Below are 19,762 nucleotides of genomic sequence, written 5' to 3'. Positions count from 1 at the left end.
GTGTGCCACTTGTCTCGCACAAATCCATCAATCTATCACTTTGCATATGCAGATGTAGGGTAACAGAATCTGCCAAGGTTTTGCTGATTGCTGTTTCCTAAAAAAATGATCACAACTTTTGATGTCTTCGTTTATTTCCATAATCACGAAAGCCACCGTGAATGACAATATTGTAGGACGCCACACCCTTTTGTATAAATAATGTGCCATGTTTCAAGGTAATAAACAGGTTATATATAAACTATTCATAGATAACAGGACTAAATTTAGTATATACGCCAGACGCGCATTTCGTCTACAAAAGACTCATCAGTGAAGCTCGAATCCAAAAAAGTTTAAAAGGCCAAATAAAGTACGAAGTTGAAGAGCATTGAGGACCAAAATTCCTAAAAGTTTTGCCAAATACAGCTTAGGTGATCTATGCCTGAGGTAGAAAAGCCTTAGTATTTCAACAAATTCAAAAATTTGTAAACAGTAAATTTATAAATATAACCATATCAATGACAATTCATGTTAGCACAAAAAGGTGCTGACTACTGGGCTTGTGATACCCTCGGGGAAATAAATCTCCACCAGCAGTGGCATCGACCCAGTGGTTGTAAATAAACTCATCATAGATACCAGGACTAAATTTAGTATATACGCCAGACGTTCGTTTCGTCTACAAAAGACTCATCAGTGACGCTCGAATCCAAAAAACTTAAAAAGGCCAAATAAAGTTGTGCACGGTCTTCACAGATGAAAGGTTTTAAGTCAGGTCGTAGTGGTTCCTGCCTGCGCATACTTCCATGCTAAGATTGTCAAATCTTATCTCTTGTCCACCTAAGTCAAATCAACCTATTCTAGAAAATTTTCAAAACTAGGTATTGAAATTGCATTTTTATTTGTTATAAATTCCTGGTCCTCTAATATTTGTTTGAAAGTCCCAATATTTAAAGGAGTTCTCCAGAAATCTAAAATTTTTGTACGAATACGAGATAAGTCTATTTCCCACGAATTACATTCACTATCAAATATAAATGAAGACAAATATGGTTGTAACACTATTGCTTTCCTGAAGTACCATGCTGCCTTAGGAGGTACAATGCAGTTGATACTATTGAACTCTCCTCAAAACATTCCCCACTGGTTGGAATGCTGAGTTTGATCTGATATTGTCTTGCCTGAAGACTAAGGCATAGATACATTGAGAAATATACCATGCTTAACATCCTTTCCTCCTCTGGTTCTGACGATAGTTTTACACGTAAAAGATTTAATGAAACTTCGTAGGTTCCCTGGAAGTCAGAAGATACTGCATATTTATGATCATTGCAAGAACATTATCTTTGAGTCCATTAGCCTTCTTTGCTACTTTTTTTAATGTTTTTTTTTTTTCAATATGACCAATGAGATTTTGATTTGGGAGGAAAAAGTGAGGTATGATGGCTTTATTAAGATAAGCACATAACATATCAACTAATGACTCAACACAATACATAATGTTTTCAGGGCTCCATTTACCTGTTCGAACAAGCTCTAGGGTCCAAAACAAAACATTATTCATTATGCAGCTGGACAAACACTCGGGTTTTAATAAATGCAGCTTAAATAATGATTTGAAAAACAGATATGCCCTGATCTGTGTTTGGTTAAGGGACCTCCCTAGAATCTGTTCAGATTTTGCAAATTACATCTGCCATTGACTTACTTGACTCAATCCACTTCGTCCCAAGGGGGACATAGGGCGACTACAGTTTCTCTCCATTTCTTCCTGTCCATGGCTGTTCGTTTTGTTTCTTTCAAGGTCATCCCAATTTTACTCAGCTCGGTTGTTAGTCCCCTGCGCCAGGTGTTTTTTTGGCCTTCCCCTTTTTTGATGTTCTTGGGGTTCCATTCTAGGGCTTGCTTGGTAATGTGTGTGTCTTTTTTTCTTAGGGTATGCCCGATCCACTTCCACTTTCTTGCTCTTATTGTCTGGGTTGTTGGCTGTTGTTTGGTTCTTCTCCATAACTCATTGTTGGATATTTTGTTTGGCCATCTGATGTTGAGGATGTTTCTCAAACATTTATTGACAAAAGTCTGGATAGATTTGATGGATGCAGCTGTTTCTCTCCAGGTTTTTGATCCGTATAAGAGTACAGATTTGACATTGGTGGTAAATATCCTTAACTTTGTGCTAGTTCTTAAAGCATTACTCCTCCAAACAGGTTTTAGCATGAAAAATACCTGTTGTGCTTTCTTTTTTCTTGCCGATATGTTTTCGTCTGTGCCTCCTGATGTACTGACAATACTTCCAAGATAGGTGAATTGTTGTACATCTTCAACAGTAGAGTCGTCGATTTTAAAACAATCTTGCTGGTTTGTATTTAGCCTCATTGATTTAGTATTCTGTGCGTTGATGTATAGGCCTGTTTGTTTTGTTACTGTTTCAAGACTTTTGGTCTGATGTTGTGCATCTTGAAAGCGATGGGATAGTGCACAAATGTCATCGGAAAATTAAAGATCTTCAAGACGTGTTGTGAGGGGCCATCCGATGCCTTTTGGATCTTTGTAGGCTGATTTACCAACCCAGTCAACTACTATTAGGAAAAAGAGAGGAGAGAGAATACAACCTTGACGTACCCCAGTTGTAACAGGAAATAATTCGGTCATAGTTCCACCATGTATAACTTGACAGGTAAATTGGTCGTATAGCAGTTTTATCATTTTGATGAGCTTTTGTGGAATTCCATAGTGTGCCAGAATGTTCCAGAGGACCTGATGGTCAATGCTATCAAAAGCTCTCTGGAAATCCACAAAATTTAGGTATAGTGTCGTCGCCATTCTATTGTCTGTTCGATGATAGTTCTCAAAGTGGCTATTTGGTCTACACATGATCTTTCTTGTCTAAAGCCAGCTTGTTCATCTCTAAGTATCTTGTCGACTTCATTTTTCATTCTGCTAAGGATGGTGCTACAGAGCAGTTTACTAGGTATGGACAATAAAATTATACCTCTCCAGTTTTTGCAAAGCGACTTTTTTACTAAAAGTCCTTTACTCCAATCATCTGGTATTTCTTCTTCTTCCCAGATCTTATTTAGAAGTTGTAACAGGCGAAGGACAGATGTATCATCCAAGACTTTTATAGCTTCTGGTGGTATGTTATCAATGCCGCCTGCTTTTCCAGTTTTAGACTCTTGATAGCTTTGTAAACTTCATTTTTTGTTATTTTGCTGGTTTTGATGTTTTATATTGAACTATTTTGTAATTCTGGTGGATCTGCAGGTGGGGGCCGGTTAAGAACCTGCTCGAAATGTTCTTTCCACCTTTCAAGTTGATCTTCCAGTTTAGTGAGGGTATTGTTGTCTTTATCTTTGATTGGTGAATTTGAAGTTGGTGGTTTCCCGCTTAATTGCTTTGTTAAGTTGTATAGGGTTTTGATGTCTCCCTTGCTACAGGTGGCTTCGGCTTCTTTGGCTAGTTGTTTTACGAAGTTCCTTTTATCTTGTTTGCAACTTTTCTTCACCTCTTTATCTGTATTGCTATACTGTTCTTGTGTCTGTTTTTTCTGCTGTCTAGTTATAGCAGTTAGAACTTTTTCTTTCACTTGTCTTCTTTCGTTGACAATTTTCCAGGTATTTTCTTACATCCATTGCTTGCGGTTTTGTTGGAGATAGCCGACAGTTTCTTCACATGCTTGAACAATAGAATCTCTGGTCATTTCCTATGCTGTGTTGATGCTAGTTTCGTCATCATGTAGATTTTTAAGTACACTAAATTTGTTTTGCAGCAGAATATGGTAGTCTTTAACAACTTAAGGGTGTTTGAATAGATCAACATTAAATTTCTTTCTTCTAGATTTAGCTTTTTTTGTTGAAAGTAGTTTTAGTTGTATCTTTGCAATGATTAGGTGGTGATCTGATGCTATATCTGCTCCTCTCTTGTTTCGCACATCTTGTAGAGATGACCTCCATCTTTGGGATATAGCAATATGGTCTATCTGATTTTCTGTCACTCCATTTGGCGAAACCCAAGTAACTTTATGGCAGTTTTTATGGGGGAAGAGTGTACCACCTATTACTAGACTGTTTACAGCACAGAAATCAGCAAAGATTTCACCATTCTCGTTCATTTCACCGATTCCATTTGGTCCCATTTCTCTTTCTCTCCCTGTCCTGTCCCTACCAACTTTTGCATTGAGGTCTCCTAGTATCATGAGGATGTCTCGTTTTGGCACATAATTTACAGTGGTTTGCAGAGAGTTGTAACAGTCATCTTTCTCTTCTTCATCTGCATTATTTGTTGGTGAGTAAACCTGGATTATGTTTTTTTTTTTTTTAATTTTGTGACAAACCTAGCAGTGATTATTCTAGAAGACGCAGGATTCCATTCTAAGAGAGACTGCTTTGCCTTTTTAGCAAGCATGAATCCAACACCTTTATCATGAGTGTCAGTGGCGTTTTTGAGAGTAGATGATGGTATGACCAGTGTTTAACGTTGTCATGCCAGATGTATTCCATCTTACTTCACTGAGTCCTAAAATTTCAATACTGTATCTGTCTATTTCTTTGGCTGTCTGCAAGCTCTTTCCACCTTGATACAGTGTTCGTACATTCCAAGTCCCAATTTTAGTTGGATGTTTAGGTGATAACAACTTCATCGGCCTTCGCGTCATATGTTGTCCTCGTGGTTTTGATTTTGTGTTTACCTCTATCTCAAGCTTTGACGAGTAAGAGGGTTTTCTTCTGTAGTCGTTTCTGTAACGTAATATTTCTTACAAGTTAGGGGTGTTGGCCCTAAGCTAAACCTTCTACGTGAAGGATCGGGTTGTTCTGTAGGGGTTTTCCATCCCTTAGACGATTGCTGTTGCTAACAATTTCCATCTACCCGAATTTTCTGTTTGGATTAATTTCAATAGCCTTTGACTATCCCCAGGTCACCCACAAGGCAGTGGGGCATTTAACCCATAGCTGGGGCAAGGTTGATGAGAGCCAGGGCGTGTCCACTCGCCGGTGGGCCTCCACTCTGCATCTCTAAGGCCCTTGTTGCTCTGAGATCCCTTGCAAATTAGCCTGAGATACTAGACCCCAGTATCCGTGTATTACCGCGAGGAGGCATTGCAAGTCTTGCTGGTGTAGAGGCTTTGTACCAGCAGGAGAGGCTGACGCACTCGGCTCTCTTTTCGTCCACAAAATGGACTAGCTGGTGGTGGATGTTAAGTCTATGACCACACCACACTAGACGCATATCACCATCCTGTGTGCAAACACACCGATACACAATTGCCATTGCAATGACATCTACCATTGTAAATCATTATTTCTGCATCTCGGGTGAGCAGTGGCAACAAACCCACATCCTTGGTCAACAATATTTTTTATGAGATCAGGACTTGGCCATTCATGTCTGTCTCGGTTTATAAAGGACTTTGCCATTTGTGGCCATTCATTCATGGTCAGTGCAACTACGTAATCTGAATAATGAGTTCCTAATCCGTCTTCTACAGCACCACTCAGGGCATGAGCATCTACCATAACTGGTTCCACATTTGTGTTGTGGAATTTGGACGTTTTCAGGTCTGTGAACAGCTTTAGTTTTAAAGTAGGAAAGTAAACAGGAGATTTCATAACCTTTAGTTCTGGTGAAATTATCCTAAGTTTCACAAAACCAGGAAACTTTGTTTTCTCAATACATCAAGTGCTATTACTTGTGGGACTAATTGGCTCTTGTTGAATGTTAATGCCACTGTATTCAAAAAGAAGAATATCTAAGTCTATTTCATTTGCCTCTGGCCCTTCCTTTGGACAAAGTATGAAAAATCCTTTTTCTAAGTATAAACCATAATGTGTACTTCCAAGTAAGACTGTATTTGAGACCCAAAGTGACTTTAGAATTTGATTTTCATAGTCTTTTGTGATGATATCTGCATAATAGCAAATGTTGTTTCTTGTCTGGTATATATTATCTCAGATTGAGAAACCTCGAATACTGCTGGTAACAATTCCAAATTCCATCTCCTCTGTCTTTTGTCGGTAGCAAGCATTCGAATATCAAGGAAACAGTCTTGATCAAACATAATACAGTTTAAAATATTGTCTTCCATTTTTACCTACAATATTCATATATTTTAGGAAAATTGTTTTGTTGATGTTACACACAAAGTAAATGCATGTGATATTAACATACATTCATGTGATTCCTAACATACCTAAATGTGATTCCTTACATATCTACATGTGATTCCTTACATACCTACATGTGATTCCTTACATACCTACATGTGATTCCTTACATACCTACATGTGATTTATTACATACCTACATGTGATTCCTCACATACCTACATGTGATTCTTTACATACCTACATGTGATTCCTTACATACCTACATGTGATTCCTTACATACCTACATATGATTCTTTACATACCTACATATGATTCCTCACATACCTACATGTGATTCCTAACATACCTACATGTGATTCCTTACATGCCTTCATGTGATTCCTTACATAACTACATGTGTTTTCTTTTATACCTACATGTGATTACTTACATACTTACATGTGATTCCTTACATATCTACATGTGATTCCTAACATACCTACATGTGATCCTTACATACCTACATGTGATTCCTTACATACCTACATGTGGTTCCTAAGATACCAACATGATTCCTTACATACCAACATGTGATTCCTTACATACCTACATCAGATTCATAACATATCTACGTGTGATTCCTTACATACATACATGTGATTCCTTATATATTTACATGTGCTTCCTTACATACCTACATGTGATTCCTTACATACCTACATGTGATTCCTTACATATCTACATGTGATTCCTTACATACATACATGTGATTCCTAACATACCTACATGTGATTCCTTACATACCTACATGTGATTCATAACATATCTACGTGTGATTCCTTACTTACCTACATGTAATTCCTTACATACCTACAAGTGATTCCTTACATACCTACATCAGATTCATAACATATCTACGTGTGATTCCTTACATACATACATGTGATTCCTTATATATTTACATGTGCTTCCTTACATACCTACATGTGATTCCTTACATACCTACATGTGATTCCTTACATATCTACATGTGATTCCTTACATACATACATGTGATTCCTAACATACCTACATGTGATTCCTTACATACCTACATGTGATTCATAACATATCTACGTGTGATTCCTTACATACCTACATGTGATTCCTTACATACCTACATGTGATTCCTTACATACCTACATGTGATTCCTTATATACCTACACGTGATTCCTAACATACCTACATGTGATTCCTTTTATATCTACATGTGATTCTGTACATACCTACATGTGATTCCTTACTTGATCTACATGTGATTCCTAACATACCTACATGTGATTCCTAACATACTTACATGTGATTCCTTTTATATCTACATGTGATTCTGTACATTCCTACGTGCAATTCCTTACTTATCTACATATGATTCCTTACATACCTACATGTGATTCCTTACAAACCTACATGTGATTCCTTACATACCTACATGTGATTCTTTATATACCTACATGTGATTCCTTACATACCTACATGTGATTCCTAACATATCTACATGTGATTCCTAACATACCTACATGTGATTCCTTACATACCTACATGTGATTCATAACATATCTACGTGTGATTCCGTACATACCTACATGTGATTCCTTACATACCTACATGTGATTCCTTACATACCTACATGTGATTCCTTACATACCTACATATGATTCCTTACATACTTACATATGATTTATAACATACCTACATGTGATTCCTTTTATATTTACATGTGATTCTGTACATACCTACGTGTGATTCCTTACTTATCTACATATGATTCCTTACATACCTACATGTGATTCATAACATATCTACGTGTGATTCCATACATACCTACATGTGATTCCTTACATACCTACATGTGATTCCTTACATACCTACATGTGATTCCTTACATACCTACATGTGATTCCTTACATACCTACATGTGATTCATAACATATCTACGTGTGATTCCTTACATACCTACATGTGATTCCTTACATACCTACATGTGATTCCTTACATACCTACATGTGATCCCTTACATACCTACATATGATTCCTTACATACGTACATGTGATTTATAACATACCTACATGTGATTCCTTTTATATCTACATGTGATTCTGTACATACCTACGTGTGATTCCTTACTTATCTACATATGATTCCTTACATACCTACATGTGATTCCTAACATACTTACATGTGATTCCTTTTATATCTACATGTGATTCTGTGCATACCTACGTCTGATTCCTTACTTATATACATATGATTCCTTACATACCTACATGTGATTCCTTACAAGCCTACATGTTATTCCTTACATATCTACATGTGATTCCTTACATACCTACATGTGATTCCTTACATACCTTCATGTTATTCCTTACATACCTACATGTAATTCCTTACAAACCTACATGTGATTCCTTATATACCTACATGTGATTCCTTATATACCTACATATGATTCATAACATACCTACATGTGATTCCTTACATACCTACATGTGACTCATAACATATCTACGTGTGATTCCTTACATACCTACATGTGATTCCTTACATACCTACATGTGATTCCTTACATACCTACATGTGATTCTGTACATACCTACGTGTGATTCCTTACTTATCTACATATGATTCCATACATACCTACATGTGATTCCTAACATACTTACATGTGATTTCCTATTATATCTACATGTGTTTCTGTACATACCTACGTGTGATTCTGTACATACCTACGTGTGATTCCTTACTTATCTACATATGATTCCTTACATACCTACATGTGATTCCTTACAAACCTACATGTGATTCCTTACATACCTACATGTGATTCCTAACATTCCTACATGTGATTCCTTACATACCTACATGTGATTCATAACATATCTACGTGTGATTCCTTACATACCTACATGTGATTCCTTACATACCTACATGTGATTCCTTACATACCTACATGTGATTCCTAACATATCTACATGTGATTCCTTTTATATCTACATGTGATTCTGTACCTACCTACGTGTGATTCCTTACTTATCTGCATATGATTCCTTACATACCTACATGTGATTCCTTATATATCTACATGTGATTCCTTACATACCTACATCAGATTCATAACATATCTACATGTGATTCCTTACATACCTACATGTGATTCCTTATATATCTACATGTGATTCCTTACATACCTACATCAGATTCATATAATATCTACATGTGATTCCTTACATACCTACATGTGATTCTGTACATACCTACGTGTGATTCTGTACATACCTACGTGTGATTCCTTACTTATCTACATATGATTCCTTACATACCTACATGTGATTCCTTACATACCTACATGTGATTCATAACATATCTACGTGTGATTTCTTACATACCTACATGTGATTCTGTACATACCTACATGTGATTCCTTACATACCTACATGTGATTCCTTACATACCTACATGTGATTCCTAACATATCTTCATGTGATTCCTTTTATATCTACATGTGATTCTGTACATACCTACGTGTGCTTCCTTACTTATCTGCATATGATTCCTTACATACCTACATGTGATATGTTATATATCTACATGTGATTCCTTACATACCTACATCAGATTCATAAGATATCTACATGTGATTCCTTACATACCTACATGTGATTCCTTACATACATACATGTGATTCCTAACATACCCACATGTGATTCCTTACATGCCTACATGTGATTCATAACATATCTACGTGTGATTCCTTACATACCTACGTGTGATTCCTTACATACCTACATGTGATTCCTTAAATCCCTACATGTGATTCCTTATATACCTACATGTGATTCCTAACATACCTACATGTGATTCCTTTTATATCTACATGTGATTCTGTATATACCTACGTGTGATTCCTTACTTGATCTACATGTGATTCCTTACTTGATCTACATGTGATTCCTAACATACTTACATGTGATTCCTTTTATATCTACATGTGATTCTGTACAATCCTAAGTGCGATTCCTTACTTATTTACATATGATTCCTTACATACCTACATGTGATTCCTTACAAACCTACATGTGATTCCTTACATACCTACATGTGATTCCTTACATACCTACATGTGATTCATTACATACCTACATGTGATTCCTTACATACCTACATGTGATTCCTAACATACCTACATGTGATTCCTAACATACCTACATGTGATTCCTTACATACCTACATGAGATTCATAACATATCTACGTGTGATTCCTTACATACCTACATGTGATTCCTTACATACCTGCATGTGATTCCTTACATACCTACATGTGATTCCTTACATACCGACATATGATTCCTTACATACCTAAATGTGATTTATAACATACCTACATGTGATTCCTTTTATATCTACATGTGATTCTGTACATACCTACGTGTGATTCCTTACTTATCTACATATGATTCCTTACATACCTACATGTGATTCTTAACATACTTACATGTGATTCCTTTTATATCTACATGTGATTCTGTACATACCTACGTCTGATTCCTTACTTATCTACAGATGATTCCTTACATACCTACATGTGATTCCTTACAAGCCTACATGTTATTTCTTACATATCTACATGTGATTCCTTACATACCTACATGTGATTCCTTACATACCTACATGTGATTCCTTACATACATACATGTGATTCCTTACAAACCTACATGTGATTCTTTACATACCTACATGTGATTCCTTATATACCTACATATGATTCATAACATACCTACATGTGATTCCTTACATACCTACATGTGATTCATAACATATCTACGTTTGATTCCTTACATACCTACATGTGATTCCTTACATACCTACATGTGATTCCTTACATACCTACATGTGATTCTGTACATACCTACGTGTGATTCCTTACTTATCTACATATGATTCCATACATACCTACATGTGATTCCTAACATACTTACATGTGAATCCTATTATATCTACATGTGATTCTGTACATACCTACGTGTGATTCTGTACATTCCTACGTATGATTCCTTACTTATCTACATATGATTCCATACATACCTACATGTGATTCCTTACAAACCTACATGTGATTCCTTACATACCTACATGTGATTCCTAACATTCCTACATGTGATTCCTTACATACCTACATGTGATTCATAACATATCTACGTGTGATTCCTTACATACCTACATGTGATTCCTTACATACCTACATGTGATTCCTTACATACCTACATGTGATTCCTTACCTACATGTGATTCCTTACATACCTACATGTGATTCCTTACATACCTACATGTGATTCCTAACATATCTACATGTGATTCCTTTTATATCTACATGTGATTCTGTACCTACCTACGTGTGATTCCTTACTTATCTGCATATGATTCCTTACATACCTACATGTGATTCCTTATATATCTACATGTGATTCCTTACATACCTACATCAGATTCATAACATATCTACATGTGATTCCTTACATACCTACATGTGATTCCTTATATATCTACATGTGATTCCTTACATACCTACATCAGATTCATATAATATCTACATGTGATTCCTTACATACCTACATGTGATTCTGTACATACCTACGTGTGATTCTGTACATACCTACGTGTGATTCCTTACTTATCTACATATGATTCCTTACATACCTACATGTGATTCCTTACATACCTACATGTGATTCATAACATATCTACGTGTGATTTCTTACATACCTACATGTGATTCTGTACATACCTACATGTGATTCCTTACATACCTACATTTGATTCCTTACATACCTACATGTGATTCCTAACATATCTTCATGTGATTCCTTTTATATCTACATGTGATTCTGTACATACCTACGTGTGATTCCTTACTTATCTGCATATGATTCCTTACATACCTACATGTGATATGTTATATATCTACATGTGATTCCTTACATACCTACATCAGATTCATAAGATATCTACATGTGATTCCTTACATACCTACATGTGATTCCTTACATACATACATGTGATTCCTAACATACCCACATGTGATTCCTTACATGCCTACATGTGATTCATAACATATCTACGTGTGATTCCTTACATACCTACGTGTGATTCCTTACATACCTACATGTGATTCCTTAAATCCCTACATGTGATTCCTTATATACCTACATGTGATTCCTAACATACCTACATGTGATTTCTTTTATATCTACATGTGATTCTGTATATACCTACGTGTGATTCCTTACTTGATCTACATGTGATTCCTTACTTGATCTACATGTGATTCCTAACATACTTACATGTGATTCCTTTTATATCTACATGTGATTCTGTACAATCCTAAGTGCGATTCCTTACTTATTTACATATGATTCCTTACATACCTACATGTGATTCCTTACAAACCTACATGTGATTCCTTACATACCTACATGTGATTCCTTACATACCTACATGTGATTCATTACATACCTACATGTGATTCCTTACATACCTACATGTGATTCCTAACATACCTACATGTGATTCCTAACATACCTACATGTGATTCCTTACATACCTACATGAGATTCATAACATATCTACGTGTGATTCCTTACATACCTACATGTGATTCCTTACATACCTGCATGTGATTCCTTACATACCTACATGTGATTCCTTACATACCGACATATGATTCCTTACATACCTAAATGTGATTTATAACATACCTACATGTGATTCCTTTTATATCTACATGTGATTCTGTACATACCTACGTGTGATTCCTTACTTATCTACATATGATTCCTTACATACCTACATGTGATTCTTAACATACTTACATGTGATTCCTTTTATATCTACATGTGATTCTGTACATACCTACGTCTGATTCCTTACTTATCTACAGATGATTCCTTACATACCTACATGTGATTCCTTACAAGCCTGCATGTTATTTCTTACATATCTACATGTGATTCCTTACATACCTACATGTGATTCCTTACATACCTACATGTGATTCCTTACATACATACATGTGATTCCTTACAAACCTACATGTGATTCTTTACATACCTACATGTGATTCCTTATATACCTACATATGATTCATAACATACCTACATGTGATTCCTTACATACCTACATGTGATTCATAACATATCTACGTTTGATTCCTTACATACCTACATGTGATTCCTTACATACCTACATGTGATTCCTTACATACCTACATGTGATTCTGTACATACCTACGTGTGATTCCTTACTTATCTACATATGATTCCATACATACCTACATGTGATTCCTAACATACTTACATGTGATTCCTATTATATCTACATGTGATTCTGTACATACCTACGTGTGATTCTGTACATACCTACGTATGATTCCTTACTTATCTACATATGATTCCATACATACCTACATGTGATTCCTAACATACTTACATGTGATTCCTATTATATCTACATGTGATTCTGTACATACCTACGTGTGATTCTGTACATACCTACGTGTGATTCTGTACATACCTACGTATGATTCCTTACTTATCTACATATGATTCCTTACATTGTGTAAGGAATCATATGCAGATAAGTAAGGAATCACACGTAGGTATGTACAGAATCACATGTAGATATAAAAGGAAACACATGTAGATATGTTTGGAATCACATGTAGGTATGTAAGGATCACATGTAGGTATGTAAGGAATCACATGTAGGTATGTAAGGAATCACACGTAGATATGTTATGAATCACATGTAGGTTTGTAAGGAATCACATGTAGGTATGTAATGCCCGCGTCACACTGTCCCGATTTTTACGCCGATGGCAACACGATTATGGAAATTTTCAAAATCGGGACTGATCGTATCCAGATTGGGCTATTCGTAGTGCCATCTTTAACCATCGTAGAACCATCGACCACTTTTTCCAGCCTTCGGGGACAACTTCGGGAAGGGTTCTTAATTTTTTAACATGTTAAAAAATCCCCGAAGGTGCGTCCGATGTTGAGGGTTCGTATTGAGTTCGTATCACCATCCTCACCATCGTAATGTCACCGGGAATGCATCTTTGAACATCGTATTGCATTCGTGTTTCCATCGTTTCCATCGGGCAGTTTTGACATTACGATGTCTACACGAATGAATCACGAAGCTACCCGAAGGTCTTACGATGGCAACACGACTTCGTGAAGACCTCGTAATCCCGTCGTGTTGCCATCGAATAAAAGTACGAAGGCGACAAGATGAAACTACGACGGCAATAAATCCAGCTAAATGTAAGTTAATTTTCGCGCTAAAATACATTTAAAGTGCCATGCGCGATATGCACTGGTCAGTCTAATACGACAGTTCAGAAAGACGTTCACAAAACATGGAGCTCATATCATATGATTCTATGAGAACAAGAAAGGCGACAGCGTTGTTTCTATTAATTCAAATGTAACAAGAAGAGCAGCTATTACAGGCTCAGGATTTACTTTTACAAGTAAAATATTATTTTTTGTCAATTTTTCATATCAAGTAACATACTGAAAATCATAAACGCGCCTCGTACACCAACACTGCAGGTACACGTATATAGGGAAACCAACTTTTTCTTCATTATTCTGATTTTTTATGTATCGTCTGAGTTGTTGTCACACGAATGTTTACTCCATAACCATTTTGTTTTCTATATGTCATATTTTGCCGCATTTGTTGCTTTCCCCACATCCTTCCTTTTGCTTATATTATTATGATATTCTCCTGGAAAGAGCTCTTTTTGAATAAAAGGGATCAACGAACCCATTACCTTACCTTTAAGATAGATCATTAACATGGGTATAATTATGGGTGATTATTCAGACTAGTGCACACATTTTACAGTTCAAACAAGGCAATGCCGAGCGTGGCATCCCCTCGTATGTAACATATTGGGGACAAATATGAACACTATATTTGTATATGACACATGAAGAAAATGGTAAATTGAATATGCATATTTAATACATAAATTATTTTTTTAGAAATCAACCAAAACATTCAGTAACTGGAAATACCTTTAATATTGTCTTTAGAACCAGCAGGTAAAAAAATGAGCAACCAATTTCCTGTGTATTATGCTATTTCAAGGAGAAAAAACAAGTCCATCTGCATGACCTTGACCTTTGGCCTTGAACGTAAAAAATGTCAGATCATTACAAGGAGGAACAATATACCAAATGTGGTTAAAATCTTTTGAAGCATATTGGTTTTAGAGTGTCCACAAGGGTGATATTGCCTTGTATTACAACTGCCACTGTGACCTTGACCTTTGAACTTTAAAGTCAAATATAATATATATTCAATATTGATCAAACAATTTAAAACGCGTGATGCCTTCGGCATATTATTTAAATGCATCGTAAGCTGTACACGACGTCTTTTAGACATCGTATGGCCATCGCGCCATCATCGTAATCCATCGGGTAGCCTTCGTGATCCATCGTGAAGGCTTCGGCTGAGATATGAAGCTTAAATACCCGTCTTCGATTAACCTTCGTATGTCCATCTTTTGCTATCGTATATAATTTCGGCACCATCGTATAGACTTCGTTATTCATCGTACTTGCTTCGGTCACTTTTTGGTATTTTAACGAGATCGGGACCAACTTCGTACGAACTTAAAATTTTCGCATTCGGGTGTCCATCGTATATAAAAATCGGGACAGTGTGACGCGGGCATTAGGAATCACACGTAGGTTTGTAAGGAATCACATGTGATTCCTAACATACTTACATGTGATTCCTTTTATATCTACATGTGATTCTGCACATACCTACATGTGATTCCTTACATACCTACATATGATTCCTAACATACCTACATGTGAACCCTTACATACCTACATGTGAGTCCTTACATACTTACATGTGATTCCTTACATACCTACATGTGATTCCTAACATACCTACATGTGATTCCTTACATACCTACATGTGATTTCTTACATACCTACATGTGATTCCTAACATACCTACATGTGATTCCTTACATACCTACATGTGATTCCTTACATACCTTTATGTGGTTCTAAACATACCTACATGTGGTTTCCTAAATACTTACATGTGATTCCTATTATATCTACATGTGATTCTGTACATACCTACGTGTGATTCCTTACATATCTACATATGAATCCTTACATATTTACATGTGATTCCTTACAAACCTACATGTGATTCCTTACATACCTTCATGTGATTCCTAATAGTTTCTTTTTCCGCTAAGCACGTGTCATTTAGGGTTTAAATTTTGATCTGCGATTCGATCTAGCAGAAGCAGAGGTTATTTTCATATGATATTAACAGGTTCTCGTCCTAACATCATGTTATATTTGCCAGTTGATGTTAAAATTAAATGTAGCATCACAATTATTTGTATGGTACATAGGTGACTAGTTAAGATTTCTTAGTTAGCTTTCACGATATGCGTTTAGTACTACGTTTTCGAAACCATTAGTGTTAGATTCCTTTTTTTACGATTTTAAAACGTTAAATGAGTTGATTTTCTTATCAGACAGCAATTTCGGCAAAAGAACATCATCTGTTTACTGATGCACCCATACATTATTATTGTACATACTGCATGTGTTAACAGTAAACATTTCAAACATTTTCATGACAGAAGATTAAACTTGTAATACTTGTCCATATCTAACAAAACGTTCTTACGTTTAAAAAAAACTTCCTAGTTTTTTAAGTTACAATGCCCGGGATAAAGCCACTTAACCATTCAATCTTGTAGGTTCAAACAAAAACTGTATGGATTTCTCTTTAATCTTCAATTATGAAGTTTCTGTTGCTAAGTTTGGCGATAATTCTAAATCACGAGACATATATTTATTTCTATTCAGTTATATTTGGATTTTCGCTTATCTATTTCTATCTTTATGGTAACTGTGGAATAAGTTTGGAGAACAAGTTTGTAGAACAAGTTACTGCGAACAAACCAAGCCTACATTTTGACTTGTCTCTTAATTAGCCATGTAGATAGATTAGAAATGTTTTAAATTCGGACAAATTTATGAGGGAGAATTTAACAACTTTACTCCACGGCCGACACTCGGCTAACCGAGAGATTGGTCGGTTAATCTATATTGAGTATGCGGCTATATCGGCGGTTGGTCTGTTAATCGGGTTGGCTAAAGTCTGTTAATCAGGTGTTATCGCGAAAATCATTGAAAGTTCAGCATGTTTTATTGTATAACTTTCTAAATATATTTTCATCATAAAAAGTATTCATGTCTAACAAAACAATTTAATGTACTGAATTCGGTGGTGTAATTATTATTTTTCTAGCTTCGGTGTACGATCTATAAAATGAAAAGGCGGGTTACTCATCAATAAATTTATACACATTTTACACACATAAAATGTACACAAAATGACACATTGGTTAAATTTACTTGCATTCAATACTTTGAACATCGAAAAAAGAAAGGCATTCTGTTTGTTAACCATATTGATATCATTGTGTGAAAAATCTACACGAAAATCTGTATTTTGGTGCCATAAATCAATCTTTATTTAAAACCTGGTCTGTTAATTGGTCGGATGTATAAAACCCGGTCTGTTAATTGGTCTGTTAAGAGTTATGAATGGCAATGAAAGTATAATTTTATTGCTATATGGGGTGTTATCGGATCAAACGAGTAGGCTCAAGACGAGCGGCTAAAATATACGAAAACAACACATGAGCAATGGAACATAACATATACGGAAACAACACATGAAATTGAAAATTGATAAAAATTGTTTCAAAAAGTGTAATATTAAAGTAATATTACTTTCATCCAAGAATGATCGCATATATCATCTTGATTCTGTTTAATTGTCATGAATGACACAAATTTGTCATCTACATTGGTAACCAGTAAATAAATCAGAGATAAACGTCGTAATGTAATTAAACTACGGAAGCCGATAAGGGCCATTCAAAAAAAAAAAATATGTCGTAATTACGACATAGTATGTCGTAAAAACGACATCTTATGTCGTAATTACGACATCGCTTTGTCGTAATAACGACATCTTATGTCGTAATAACGACATCTTATGTCGTAATAACGACATCTTATGTCGTAATAACGACATATTATGTCGTAATAACGACATATCGATGTCGTTATTACGACATAATATGTTGTAATATATGTCGTTATTACGACATAAGATGTCGTAATTACGACAAAATATGTCGTTTAAACGACAAGCGATGTCGTTATTACGACAAGCGATGTCGTTATTACGACATAAGATGTCGTTATAACGACAACCTTATGTCGTAATAACGACATCGCTTGTCGTTTAAACGACATATTTTGTCGTAATTACGACATGTTAATATTATGTCGTAATTACGAGATAGTTTCCGCGTGCGAGTTATGACATTGTCACGTGTATATTGACCTCCGGAAATGGCAAACAGTACAAAGAAGAAAGGTATGTTTAGAATTGTTAAATGTATATTGTAAGAGTTAATGGTCATATTTACATCCAAAGTCAAGAATGGAGAGATACTATTAAACAGTTTATGTTTTTAATTTAATTCAGCGAAATAGACATTATATCTCAAACAAAGAAACAAAAGTAAACAAAAATAGCGAGAAAAAAATAATATACCGCTATATTGGCAAATTTAACGATGTTTGGTTGAAACATATGCATTTGATTAATTGTTTTCCGATTAACATCGTTTACAATCACTAAACGACTCTTGCGCTCCGAAAAAATATAATGTCAATTTGAAGATTGATTATACAAGTAAGAAATTATGTATTAATTTGTTTGTGGGGTGTGCATAGAAAAAAAGAATGGATGTGTTAATATAACTCCCCGTAAAAATCTTGCGAAAAATCTAACTGTAGAAAAAAAACCAGATATATGAGGAGAATGTCACAAAAGCACCAGGCAACATAGATCATCAATATAAATGAAAGTTTACATTCAAATGCATATTTATGAGATATGGACCCAGTCTTTACAGTTTTATTCTATTGAAACATATAATATTCAGTTTTGATTTTGAAAGCATGTTGATAAAGAGAGTGGTCAAAATAATTTAATTATCGTAATATACAATGTACATGTAATGCGCTTTCTATAATGCCCATGATTTCAGCAATTACATTTTTTTTGTGCTTATTAACGTTGATGTCACGTAACACGGGGAATTGTAAAAAAAATACATCAATTCCAAACCGGACATAGTATCACCCGATTTGTTTTCAATAAATTTGACCCTTTGCATATCTGTACATAACATGTTTGTGCTATTTATAAAAAAAACATTGAAACATTTAACAAAACGATTATGAAATAAGTTGATACTGTTTTAATATAGCGGCTTACTTTAGGTTTTATTTCATTGTTGAAGGCCATACATTTACCTTTTAATAGTTGCTTATACAGGTTTCAGTTCGTCACTGATTTGTCACGATATTTACTTTATAACAAACATGGAAAGCAAATGATTTGGTTATTTTGTAGTTCCATTTAAATGTGAATCATATAAAAATTACGCACACATATTTATAGAGGTATGAGTGTGCCGGTAAACATGGTCGATTTTCCATGGTCTGCTGGTGAGA

This window comes from Mytilus galloprovincialis, chromosome 9 (assembly GCF_965363235.1).
Source record: "Mytilus galloprovincialis chromosome 9, xbMytGall1.hap1.1, whole genome shotgun sequence".
In the NCBI taxonomy this organism is placed as follows: domain Eukaryota; kingdom Metazoa; phylum Mollusca; class Bivalvia; order Mytilida; family Mytilidae; genus Mytilus; species Mytilus galloprovincialis.
The sequence above is the reverse complement of the archived record's forward strand: the minus strand, read 5'-3'. Positions refer to the sequence as shown.